Source organism: Euprymna scolopes, chromosome 3 (assembly GCF_053919585.1).
Source record: "Euprymna scolopes isolate OS-2025 chromosome 3, ASM5391958v1, whole genome shotgun sequence".
NCBI lineage: Eukaryota > Metazoa > Mollusca > Cephalopoda > Sepiida > Sepiolidae > Euprymna > Euprymna scolopes.
Window position 1 is genome coordinate 129,457,364 of NC_136484.1, and position 14,629 is coordinate 129,471,992.

Here is a 14,629-nt window from a genome sequence, read left to right on the forward strand (position 1 = left end):
GAATTATATGAAAGTACATTTTTACTTAAATGCGAGTTGGGAATAATTTTCCCTTTGACCAATTTGGTACTCCCAAATGGGGAGCAGCATAGGTATTATTATTTTTTTTTTTATTATTTTTAAATATTTAAAAAATTATATTTTAAAAATAATTTCATAAAAAGGATATAAATGGCTAACACAAATCTGTTCCTGCAACCAGATATCAGTTTGCATTAAAATTTAATACGAGTCAATGAAACTGTAAAACAATCAGCTATTTATGCCAAGTATAGCGCATCCAAAGACCTCTTCATACTAAACTAACATGACGCCCGGCATTGCCCCGTCATAAAATACACTTATTTAAATTTATGCAGATTTTGTATTTATTATAATAGATCCAATTCTATATTGATTATTATATTGTACCCAATATATAGTAGTAATTTCAAAAGTTTTAAAAAAGAAACATGACTTGGGTGCCATCAGCTAGAATCGAAACCAAAGCATTTAGCTATCAGATAAGTTCTGTATTTAAAAATTTCTGCTTTAGTTACATTGAATTAGTGATATTGAATCTGTGTATTCTTTACAGTAAAATCATATAGGTGTCTTATCTAGATTTAAATGTGATTATGTATTGCGTATATATATATATATATATATATATATATATACACACACACACACACACACACACACACACACATATAGTCATCCACATACAATACTATTTTGTTGTATCACAACTCATCAGTGTGGCTAGATTAGCACCTTTCCTTAACCGGAGATTGTACCTACAACCATCGCGTTTATAGTCGGCCCATGGGATCGTTGCTCACAAATGACCTCAACAAATGTCTATTAATCATTTTCAGCAGTGGCAATGTCGATACTCCCACAGCAATTTCAAAAATAAAAGAACGGATAAAAACATGTAAATGTAAATGCCCAAAAAAGAAGTACCTGATACCCTCTCCACTAGATATTTTGGTAGAATGGATACAAAGAGAAGAAGCTATTCTCCAGATATTGAGCACTTTTTTTTTTTTGCTCGTGCGCTGGACCCCATCCCATCAAAATAAAAATAAATAAATAAAAAATAAATAGCAGCTCCACTTACATATTGAGCACAGTCGAAGTAAAAACTGAAAATATTTACATAAAATATTGTGTGTGTGTGTGTGTGTGTAAGAGAAAGAAAATTAAAACTATAAGTTGAATTTTACAATCAAAATTTAGTGTTTGACTGAATATTCCAAAAAACCATTTACAAAGTTCTTATTCCATGGAGTTTCAAAGAATGCTATTCTTGTTATTCTTCTCATCAGAGGACATAAAGAAATCAGCAAATTATATTTGTAGCAATACTAGAATCTGCTAGTTATGGCATTAAGTGAAACCACAATTTATGTAGTTATAAATTGCCAAGAAAAGAAGTGAAAAAATGTTGGATATGTAAAAAAATATAAAAACAAACCACGATAATATTTCAGCTTGCATGAAAATTCTCTCAAGTTGATCTAAAATGCGAAAATGGTTCTTTAAAGAGAATGGAGATCAAAATTAAGTCCAGCGTGACGATGCATATAATCCAATTGGAAAGCTTTCAAAACAGCTTTTTCTAATTAAGCCGGCAATGAATGTTGACATGCTGCTTTTCTCTTCTTTTTATTGCTTGATCCCATTTGACTGGAGATCGACTTCTCTTTGAGCTACTGTACTGTCTGGAAAAAAACAATTTTCATTATTTCAGCTGTTTTGAAAGCTTTCCAATCAGATTATATGTATAGGAAGTGAAAAGCGTTCAAATTTAGCGATGTCAATCAAAAAGTTGACTTACTAAGTGAATGAGTTTACACGGGTGCAGAAATGAATGTTGGCTGAAGGCTAGTTTAGCTTTCCACCGTTTCATTTATTTGTTTCCCGATGATGTTGGGGAAAACCAGCTCCCCACGAAAAGGGAGTGTCCAAATGAATAGCAATTGTCCGATATAAGGGGTTTCCCTCACATTGATCAAAGCTAATTGCTTTCTGGATGTCCCTGCAGAAAAGCTGGGAAGCTGCCTTCACTTTTTATTAGTTTCGCTTTAATATGAAAAACACAAACAAACACATGAGGGGATGGAATAGCGTGAATTTTATAAAAGTCGATCAAAATAAATCTAGAGACGACGTCCCTTGGCAAATCGTAGATATTATAATCTAGAGAGTATATAAAGAGTTCTAAAACATAGTAACCCCTCTGAGGACCCCCCCCCCCCTAAAGAAAGCCTATCTTGAACATACAAAAACGCGCACGCCACATTTGCCTTTATATACATAGATTATTTGTAAAATATATGAATGTGAAAATATGAAAACAAGTTTTATTTTTATTGTTTTCTTGAATTCTTTTAAAAATGATACTTTTTCACTGATTGATAAATTTGGTGATGCTTGTGTAGATTAGTGATCTTTTGAAACAACGCATATCAGGTGAAAACATTATTATATACTTACGCATTATGTTGAAATTAGCATAAATTCCAAAACTTAAGAAAAATAATTCAGTAGATGTGATAGATGTATTTTTAACAAAAAAAATCATTCACAATTATGTTCTGAGATTATGTGTTTAAAAATGGTAGATCCTTAATTTAAGTCAAGGATCATCTCCCTTGTTTGTCACTGAATTGGTTGCACAACTCTTCCACATTAAAAACAAACGATAAAACTTGATAATTCGATAAATTCTATTTTTACTTGTAATTATTTTTCTACTGGATTATTTTTCATAATTTTTGTAATTTATACTAATTTTGACATTACATGTAAGTATGTAATAATGTTTTCACCGAAATGTGCTGGTTTAAAAGCTCACCAATCTACACAAGCATCAATTTGGCTTATACCATTCAATACAAGTCCTGACGAAAATCTCATCGACCAAAGTGTTGAGCGAGTCAATAGAAAACGTTTCAACACTTTACATATTTTGTTTTCCTTATATAATTATCAAATTTAATGCATGTGTGTATGTGAATATATGTGTAAGCGGAAGGTTCTTATTATCAGTGACTCAAATGACAATCATTCAAGTCCATGGAATTCTGTTAACGTCAATCACTTTAAATATAGTCCTGACTTTTTGAGTTACACATAGAGCTTTGATTGAAAAATAGAAATCCTGCAAACATTACTACCACATTTAACTGTACCATCTTAGTGAACTCATTTCCCGAAGAGCGATCCAGGTTGGATTTTTTGGTCTTATAAATCCAAGTTTATTATTTAATCTTTCATGGTCGAGTCTGTACCGAATCGTATATATATTATTTTAATTGGAATTCATTATTGAGACGAGTATTATTTATATTAATTTATTTATTGTGGACTATTATCCTCACCTTTCTTAGATATTGTTTCACAACGTTTCAGCCAACTATTCCTCTGGCCTTTGTCAGTTGATAACCGCAACGGGATAGGAACTCCAAATCTCCTAACTGCATTCTCAGCAATTACTGCCATCCATAGTTGTTGTCGTCTCACCACGTTTTGGGCCAAATAAGCCTCTGGCTGGCTTTGGTTAGGATTGAAACCGCTATCTTCAGACAATTCTCGCCTGGAACCGTAGAGATTCAATGTCTATCAACTGCACCCCAAAGGGCGATCCAGGTTGGGTTTTTCGGTCTTATAAATCCAAGTTTATTTATTATTTGATCTTTCATGGTCGGGTCCGTACCAAATGGTATATATATTATTTAATTGGAATTCATTATTGAGATGAGTATTATTTATTTATTGCTGACTATTATCCTCACCTTTCTTAGATGTTGTTTCACAACGTTTCGGCCAACTATTCCTCCAGCCTTCATAAGGAGGAACAACACAATTATAAAAAACTATGAAGTTACTAATTTTTTTATGTCGTCAACAATATAAAACATTACTAAATACAAATTAAAATTTTTTTAAAATTTTTACGTAGAGCTAAAGTATCGTAAACATTTTTAGGTAATTTCATATCATTGAGAAAGTGAGAAGAGATGTGGTTTTTAAATGGCGGAATGGAATGAAAAGGGATTTATCGCAGGATTTTAAATTAGAAATTTTTTTATGTAACACGGTTTTAGAAAATATATTTAAGTTGATTTGTGAAATATTTCACAGGACCAGCTCTTGTTAATAGATAATCAATTTTTTTTTTTTTTTTTTAATCCAAAGTTTTGATTGGAGATGGCTTTTCGGAAAAGTTGGAAAAATGCTGCATGTGTGTTGCTAGATGCTTAGCTTCATTACACACACCAGAGAAGAAATTTAAAAACAAATGACCACTCAAAGATCATTCAAGCAATCTTTGAATTAATTCTTAAAATATGTGTATGTGTGGAGCATTGTAGAAACCACCCATATTGCAAAAATTTAAGTGTGTACTCAATCGATATAAAATGGGCAAACAAATTCGTTTATACCAACCAAAGATAAAAACAGAAATTTACAATACGTAATCATCAAAAACACTGCTAATCCTTTAATCCACACTTATGTTAATCCTAATCTAAATGCAAAACAAATGAAACAAAGCTTACGAAATGGGTAGGTGTAAGGAGTGAACTCAATTATAGTTTATAAATTTCAGCACATTTTAAATTTTATGAGCTTGGAATAAGTTTTCTAATCCTCTCACCACCACCCTCTTCACATATATTTTCTGTTTATTTTATTATATACTTCAAAGAAATAAAAAAATAATCGGTACAAGTACATTTCAGGTGCATAAATTAAACTTGGTTGCCAATAATGCCAAAGGATAGAAATAACACAAGAAAGTGCTTTCTTATTGAGATACCTGACCGTTTAGCGGCTACACTGGAACCACTCATTGCTCATCATAACTTGCCTAGTTCCCATATAATATCAGTTGGTTGGCTTGCATATGCAAACATCAACCAAATTGGAGGCGGAGTTTACTTTAATTCACTTGTTACAAACATCCACACCAAACACGTCAAGAACATGTGGATGCATGCAAAGCGAAAAATTGTACGCACAGTTGGCATATCCTGAGATTTTTTTCCCCATCCTATCTCCATGAATTTATTTTTTGCAATAAATTTTGTAATGAGGACTTGTTTCTTGTTATGCTAAGGATTATAACTGACAATTATTCCCTTTAATATTGTGTTATTGTTGCACATTGAGTCATATAATGTGGGCTGCAAAGTTTGAATCTCTCTTGCACTTGGTTCACCAGGTATATTTTCCAGGTAGTTTTAGAAATTCTTTTTTAATGAGTCCAGTTGCTCCTATAATTACTGGAATGATAGAGATCTTCCAAAGATTTCAGTTTCTTTTAAATGCCATATATAAGACCTTTTTTTTTTTTTTACAAAGTGATCACCACTTATCAAAGCCCGGAAGCCACTCAGGGATAAGGGTTATTGCAAGTACATTACGTTAGTGTGGAGATTTGATGAAGTGTTTACTTAAGGGGGCGGTTCATTAGGAATTTGTTAACATTGGACTTGAAGACATCCAAGTTGTAGTGCGGAGGGAAGCAGGCAGACGGAACAGAGTTCCACAGGTGTGCAGTTCTAAGAAAGAAGCTTTGTTCATGGAATCCGCGTTTTGATTTAGGCACAGATATAGAGTGGGGGAAATTTTTCACAGTGGATTCAGCTAGACGGGTGTTTTTCGTGAAAGATTGGCGAGGGGGGACCAGAGATTGGAGTTCAGACGAGCACCTGCCATGGAAATAACGATAAAACAAGGATAGGCTGGCGACGTCTCTTCTGTGGGAGAGAGGTTGCAGGGTAGAGAAAAGGGCATCCCCCCACTAAGCCACGAAGTCTATTTTGTACTCTGCCCAGGCAGGATAGGCTGTTTTTAGCAGCTCCTGCCCAGATATGGCAACAGTATTCCATCCTTGGACGTACTTGGCTTTTATATAGATAGAGAATTGCATCAGTAGTGAGATATCTTCTGGAGCGGTAGAAGGATCCCACCCCTTTCCAGCGACCTTGGCAACAGACTTGATGTACGTGTTCCATTTCAGATCAGGAGTAAAGATCAAACCCAGAAGCTTGACAAAACACGGGGCCTCCCCCAGACGAGAGCCATCCATCACATCACCTTGGTATTTTGTTATTTTTTCTCTACATTAAAGTACTTTTTCTGTATCAAAGAAACTACGACAGGTGTGGAAATAGTGTAAAAGGAAGAAAGTGTGTAAATCTAAAGCCACATTATTAAAGAATTTGAAATAAGGTCACATAAGGTTACATATGATGTAAATAGAGCCAGCGGAAGACGTGCAGAAATTGTAGATAAAAAGACGATTCAACTGAAAATTATAGAAAAATAAAAAATATATGACTTGACAGATATTTTGTAAAATCAGTGATGATTTTACTTATTCTATGATATTTCAAATTAGGCGTAGAAAACTCTGCAGTAAATTTGTGCCAAAATCCTCGGAGACAAAAAAAGTTGTTTTTCAATCTGTGCAATTAAATTTGGCTCTCCTGGCTGAGTTTGGTATGCCTTTCCTAAATTGTATTGTTACCTTTAAACCATACTTTTTCAAAATAACTTCATGAGACAAATAGGCGGTCATTGGAATAGCATCATGCTAATAAAAAAAAAAACACCAATAAAAATGAGGTCTAACACCATTCATGAACAAGAATTCATATACTCCATTTTTTTTTTTTTTTAATGCAGAAAGAGAATAATAATCAGAAATTCTGTGAAAAGGGAAAGCAATGAATACCAAATAATTTAAATTTCCAAACATGACACTTTCGATTGATAATGCAGGAATTTTGCAAGAAATTGTTGTAAAATACGACTTCACCAGTTTCAGCATCCACATGCACAGCCATTGCTCGAAGTGAATTTTATTTAATTGTATGAAAAAAACATTTGAGAGTTCATCATTTTCCAACAATGAATGATTTAAAAAAATTTGTTGTGAATTATTTATTTTCTCTTGGGCAGTCATTTTTTTTTTTTTAATGATTTTGCAAAACATTGGAAGAATGTTGTCTGTTGCTACAATGATCACGTGTTCCGATTGGTTGCTCTGTTAAACATTCTATACCCACCATCACCGCTGTATTTAAAAGACCCACAGAACTTTGATGCTGACAGTTAAGATTTTGGTAAGTAGTTAACCTAGTTGATAACCAAAAAATGAGAAAAACTCATCATGAACAAATATTTGTGTAACAATAATCTGTACAAAATAAAAAGTGATGTTGCTCCTGTTAAAGAGAAAAGACAAATTGAGAAATTTAACTAATGCTAAGTTTTGGTTGAGAAACTTTGGAGTTTTCTTGGTGTTTTTGGTTTTTTAAAAGGAGATTGAATTTGGAGAAGTTTTCTTCTTTGTCTTTTTTTCATTCCTATTTTCAACCGGTCACCAACTTCTGATTGTTTTTTTTTGTTTTTTTAGGCAACTTGTCTGATTGACTAACCATTCTGTTATGGTCATGTAAGGATCCGGAACAAAAACACAACTCAGTAATTAGTGGAAACAAAGAATATTGAAATACAACAAATAAAAAGTGTGGTTATACATCGGTCAGATTGTTAAGTATGCATAATTTGTGTGTTAACACCAAGAGACATACTCTCCTGGTTTTTATAGTACGTGTAAGAGTTCATTATTATCCATAGGGTGAACACACCACAACATATTCACAGGTATACTATTTTATAATTGGTCAATGAATAAAAGATTTTGTTTTATACATATGGGAGAAGCCCTTGGTCAAATCACAATATGAGGGGAGGGGGGATCTATTACAGGTAAGCATATTATCAGACATACACTTATTAACCTTTTAAATCATAAACCAGATTTGGTCACCTCCTTAGTCTAAACATAATTAATTGGTGTGACCTCTTAAATCGTAAACATTATATCTCTACAATTATACTGATTTTAAAGGAGTTAAATTGTAAATGAAAATGATGTTTTAAAATTATTGCTTAGATAATTAAACTCACACATGCAGACTTTGTGCATCTTTGTAAATAATGTGTCCTTTTCCATTTTTATAAACCAAGCTGAAAAATCAAAATCGTTTTGAATGACAAAATTGAAAATATTTGTCTACACTTTTCGTTCCAAAGTGTTTGGCTTCCTTTTTCTTTTAACATGTTATTCCTGAATTAATTTAACATAACCAACTAATATCGCACCAATAAAATATCTCATTGTGGCATAAGTTTGTAGCAAATGAAAGTGGATGTATTGAAAAATAATTTGTAACATCTTTGGATTCTTTGGATTATTGTTATCATCTTGAGTGTTATTTGCACAATGTTTCAGTTAATGCAACCTTCGCCCTTCTTCCGGCAGATACTGCAAGCAAAGACCATATGTGGGGATAACCCAACATATCAGACCTTGGTCAATGTAGGGGCAACCCTTCATACCAACAGTTACTATCCAGCTCCCATTTCCCACCTCTTGGGAGCTGGTCCCCCTTTTCCCTCCCCCCTCCTTCTCTCTCCACATTAAAAAACGGCCTTGTACCTAATTTGCTCAGTGGGGAAGCAAATAAATACAACTGCAAGCAAAGACCATATGTGGGGGCAACCTTTCATACCAATTGTCACTATCCAGCTCCCCTACTCCCCGGGGAGTTGGTCCCCATTTCCCCTTCACTCCTCACTAAAAATCGGCCTTGTGCCTAATTTGCTCAGTGGGGGAGCAAATAAATACCTCAAAGTGTAGTATCTGTTCCGGCAGATACTGCAAGCAAAGACCATATGTGGGGGCAACCCCACATATAAGACCTTGGTCAATGTAGGGGCAACCCTTCATACCAATTGTCACTATCCAGCTCCCCTACTCCCCGGGGAGTTTGTCCCCATTTCCCCTTCACACCTCACTTTAAAAATCGGCCTTGTACCTAATTTGCTCAGTGGGAGAGCAAATAAATACCTCAAAGTGTAGTATCTGTTCTTCAGATGCTGCACTTCAATTTCTTGTTCTCTGTCAGTGGAGGAGAAATCCTTCACGACTGAGACAATTTTTATTTTTGTTCCTTTTCTCCACATTAAAAAACGACCCTGGTGTCTAACTCTGTCCCGTGGGGAGGTATTGTAAATAGGAACCTTCGACCTTCTTTAAGTGTATCTTGTTAAACTTAGGAAATCTTTCTGTCGAACTTGAGAATCTGCACGGAATTTTGAACGGAACTTTTATTTAATCCACAGAGATAGTATGCTTGCGTTCTGTCAACCAATACTGGGTAGAAGTCCTAGGTAATTTGCAATTGTATTTTTGGGTCACCCATTACCAAGTATTCTATCCACTGCACCACGAGTCCTTGCAGATTCCTGAGTTTGACAATATACCTGAAGAAGGTTGGATGTTACATTGACTGAAACATTGTGCAAATAACACTCAAGATGAGAACAGTAATCCAAAGAATCCAAATACAAATAACAAATCCTCATTTCAAACATTCAGAACCATTATCACATCTTCTGTACTAATACTGACTGTTGCTTTAAAATAAAGCCTGTTTGTAACGTCATCATTTTGTTTTTTTGTGCATCCATAAAAAAAGTTAATGGTGAGATGTTTATATGAAATTGGGAACATAGATCATATAAAACTTATAATAAAATATGTTTAATTTATTTTTTAGAGGAGCAAAGGGAATAGATCCCCAACCCACTAATAGAAAAATAAATGCATTCAAATCATGGATTCAAAATCCACTGAGCAGATTTTTATGAAATTTGTATCATAGATATTAGACATAAAAGCTAATCTTTAGTTGTTATCATGGTTGCATAATCTGACCTTATACTGCAAAAAGTTCACCTAGTTATGTTTAAAATTTCTCTCTTCCCCCTTTCTGCTTTTTTTCGTTTCTTAATGTTTTTCTTTCTTTTCTTTTGTTTCTGTGAGGTCTAAAAGATTGTAACTTGTCTGAATTTATGTATTATGTACACACACACACACACATATAACAGATATAAGTGTGTGTGTGTGTAAATATTTAACTGATAAACTTTTAAACTACTAGTTACATAACACTGAAATTAACAGGAAATAGTAAGTATACACCAATGATGGTTTATGATGAGTAAAATCTTTGTTTGGATGGATGAAAAAGCATACAGAAATATGTCGGCAAGTTGAAATATAAAGTGTTTATTTCAACTTGCCGACATATTTCTATTATATTTGCACATGCGCAAATTCATTCATAGCTTGAAATGGTTTAATTTTAAATCTTTATTAACGATCTTTCAATAGCTCAAATGGTAGCGAATGTGGCTGGAGTGCTAAATGTTTTGGCTTCGATTAGGGATGTACTGATCAGCAAATTGGATGATTACTGATTAATTGGCTTTTAATAATTGACCAATTAATAGGTCTTCTAATGTCGATTTATCAGTAACTTTTGTTGTCATAAATGCTACTATTAGGTTGGTGCAAAAATAATGCTTTTTGAAGCATATATATATATATATATATATATATATATATCTGATAAAAAGCGACATTAGTGTTGTACCAACCTAATAATATTAATTAAATTATATTGTAAACGACGAGAAGTTAATTCTCTCTTTTGCCCGTGAAAATTTATAAAAGTAACATGCATCATCTACATTATATTATCAAATAACAGTCATGATGTGCTGTTAATATGTAGACTTTTATAACTGCACTGAATTTGAGGCAAATAGACGTAAGCATACTGAAAATTTCCTTCCTTTCTCTTCCTATCGAATTAACAGTTTTATTTTGGTACTTTAAAATCACTGTCAGAGAAAATTATTACTTCATCTTTCAGTTTCCATGTTGAGGAATTGTACAGTAAATTGCAACGATGTGCGAACCAAAAATAAAGCATTCTTTATCAGTCATACATTTGTATCTCATTTTGGACTTGTGCTATCATTGCATATATTTTCTTATTTTTCTGGTTTAGATAATGTATATTTTATTGAGATAAATTACTATTTAAATATCAGACATAAATAATTTAAATACATAAAAAATTAATTAAATATTAACAACCTTCACCCATTATGGCAACCAGTTTCTACTGAAAGTATTTTGATGCTAATCCCAAGATTAAGAATATCGCTGTCTGCAAGTTATGTCAAACCAGGATATTAAGAGGTGGTAAATCAGCAAAAACTTTTACAATAATTAATATGTTAAACCATCTTAGAAAGGTTCGTCCAGAAAAAGCAAAAGTTGCAAATAAGAAAAAGAAACACAATGAATATTCAGGGATAGACATTCTAGGAACAAGTGGTAGCAACTATGAGCCTCCAGCAAAACACCAAACTACTATAGAATTAATATTGACCAAGAAGAAAATTTGGGATATTAATGACCACAGGTCACAAGAGATACATTATCTGATAAGAGAAATGATTGTTGTTCATATTCAATCATATTCTGTAATATCTGACATTAGATTTAAAAGGCTTATGCAAAACTTTGTTCAAATTACAGTATTCTATGAGAAAAGTACTTCACTGAAAAAATAATTCCCAATATATTTACAAAAGTAAAAACAAAAATTCAATTATCTTTTGATGAAATTAACAGCATTTCTTTGACTACAGACATTAGGACAGCTGCTACAAATAATGCTCCCTTTCTGAGTTTGTCAGGTCATTGGCTTTCAAATGACTTTGAACAGTGGAGAGCTGTGTTTATAGTTGTTCCATTGCACAATGTCTGTTGATGAGTATAAAATCTTCAAAGCTTTCTTAGTCTTGCAGGATTCAGTAACAAATATGGTTGCTGGTGTCAGGGAATGTAGTTTGGAATCACTATCATGCTTCATACATACATTGCGATTCTTAATAAATCGCTCATTATTTTCCCAACAGGCTGTTAAGACAATTATTACAACTAACAGAAATATAGTCTCTCACTTTAATCACTCTCTCTATTAGCAATTAGCAAATTAACTGAAACACAGGATCAGTTAATTTCGAAAAACAAACTCATTCAAGATGTGACTGCACAGTGGAACTCAATATATTATATGCTGAGAAAAAAATTAAGAACAATGAAAAGCTCTTGTAATGTGTGCTGTTGATAAGATTACAACCTTAACAACTTACCAATCGGAACTTGTTCAAAAAATTGTCCAGTTACTGAGTCCATTTGAAGAAATTGCCAAAGAAGCAAGTCACTGATCATCAATGATATCAATGATAATACCTACAAATTTAGTTCTGAGGTTATTTCTGTCAAGAGCTGTTCAATCTAATTCTAGTATTTCTGACTTTAATGGAATCCTTCTTACTATTATTGAACAATTCAGGTTATCAATCGAAACAAGGTTTTCATTCTATCTAAATGATAAAAGCTTGTGTCTACTTTCCTAGATTCAAGATTCAAATTTAAATTTCAAAAGAATGACATGGAAAACACCATTAAGAATTGGATTCTACATCTACTTTCTACTGATGATAATGAAGCAGAATCAGCAGGATACACTTCTCAAGCTCTGTTGAGGATAAAAAAGATTAAAGTACAATTGTATCTCTTTTAAGCTTGTTTGATGAATTAGCTTCAAATAAGCTTACAATAACAAATCAAAACTTACAACAGACAGGAGCCGAGTTAAACCTGGAGACTGCAACTACAACAGAAATACAAGAATCACAATCTAAACTCAAAAGAAGTAAATCTCTTATGCTTAAGTGCACAAAAGAACTTGATCATTACGTAGCTTTACCACTACATGCAAGAGTTGATGATCCATTTCAGTTGTGAAAGAAGACACAGGAGCCCTTACTACTGCTAATTAAACTGGCTTCAAAATATTTAAGCACATAACCTTCATGTGGAGAGTGAGAGGCTCTTTAGTACAGGTGGTAATGTGCATGAACCTACAAGGAACGAGCCGTGTCTTGAGAATGGAGAAACTCTAATGTTTCTACATTACAATTTAAAAGTATTTGTTTAAATATTGAGAAGACTATAAGAGCAGAGGAGGCAAGCAGCAAGAATAGAAGAGGAAGTAGAGCAGCAGCAGGCGCAGAACTTCTGCTTATAGCTATTCACTTAAAGAATTACAATTTGTACTTTGAAATTTCATTTTTTCTTATTTAATTATTTAATTATATTAATTTAATTGGAAATTGTACTTTGTATTTTGTAATTTTATTTAATAAAGGCAAAAAGCCATAGTAGTGGTCAGACACTTAAATGTGAAGTTAAATTAGCAGTTAGTACGTTAATGTGTCAAAGCTATATGATGAGTCACTTGGCAGTGATGAAATGATTTAAATTTAATAGGAAAGAGAAAAGTAATTAATCAACCGATTAATCATGGCCGATTACCGATTACCTGATGATTAATCGGTACTCCTCTAGTTTCAATTGTAGCTGATGGCACCCAAGTCATATTTTTTAAAAATCTTTTTAAATCAATACTATATATTAAGTACAATATAATATTCAATAGAGAATCGGTCTGTAATAATACAAAATCTGCATGAATTAAAATATATTCAAGCATATTTTACAATTGGGCAAGGCTATGCCCCCCCCCCGCCATCACTCAACTCCAACTACATTAAAAAAGGAACCAATTTCTTTCAGTGTTCATGTATACCTTAACATATTCCTTTAAAAATTTAAAAAAGAAAAAAAAAAAAAACTCCCACAAATTTATAACTGTAGTTTCACTTGATGATTCCCTAGATATTCAACACCACATTCAGTTTTTACATTGATTTATTTATTCCTCCGAGATAATAGAAAACATCTATTCTTCTTGAAATTGAAGGAGGAGGGTGTTTCTTTGCAGTCTCTCTCATACTTAAATGTCGAGCGTTTGTCATGCTCACCTCAAAACTGTACAGAGTTACAATCATTTCAAAAATGGCAAATAGCATTCAAAGACCTTTTAATTCTACTTTTATTCATGGGCCATTCTTAGTAACAATGATTCATGAATTAATATAAGAATCTTTATGAATCTAAAAATTCAACGTAACTATAAATAAAATTAATCTTTTGTTTATTCAAAGACTAGCAGGGGGTACCTGGCATTGCCCGGGTGTTTGGAGGTGTGGGGGGGGGGGGATCAAAACAACCCCGTTAAAAAAAAAAAAAAAAAAAAAACCGTTGGCCGGGTGTTTGGAGGTATAAAAGAAAAAAAAAAGTTTTAGTAGGAAGGTAAGCTTGAACCCCAAAGCCTTGATGCGAAGGTGAAAACGAAATGGAACAAGACCCGAGACCTAACCATCTTGGCTACGAGGGGAGAGGAAGTGATAAGTGTCTTAAGTTAACGTTTACAAAGTGAAATCGACAGGTGCGAGAAAGTTGTCGCATGATGTTTGACCTAGTTTTTCGCTGCAAGCCAGTTTCTGTTTCCCCCGCCCCATCATTTGCTTATTTTATACTGAAAAGCGTAACGAAGATGAAAATAGCGCGTAAAAGTCGGGCAAATTAAAGATAGCTGCGACCCCCGTTCTTAAGTCGTAGATACTATGATTTAGATTGCATATAAAAAGTTTTAAGACGGAGTGAGCCGACCGAGAAGCCCGGCGAAAAAAAAGCAAAAAATACACGCATACACATTAACACACATTTTCGCTTTTATATATATAGAAGATTATCCACTATGAAAAATCTCTTGGCTGACATTTC

The 14,629-nt window shown here is 33.3% G+C and overlaps 1 protein-coding gene across 1 annotated transcript in view; it reads right to left on the bottom strand.

Annotated features, from left to right (window-relative positions):
• LOC145259102 (protein FAM91A1-like) overlaps positions 1-14,629 on the bottom strand; it is a 131,165-nt gene that overhangs the window by 95,709 nt on the left and 20,827 nt on the right. The window lies entirely within an intron of this gene.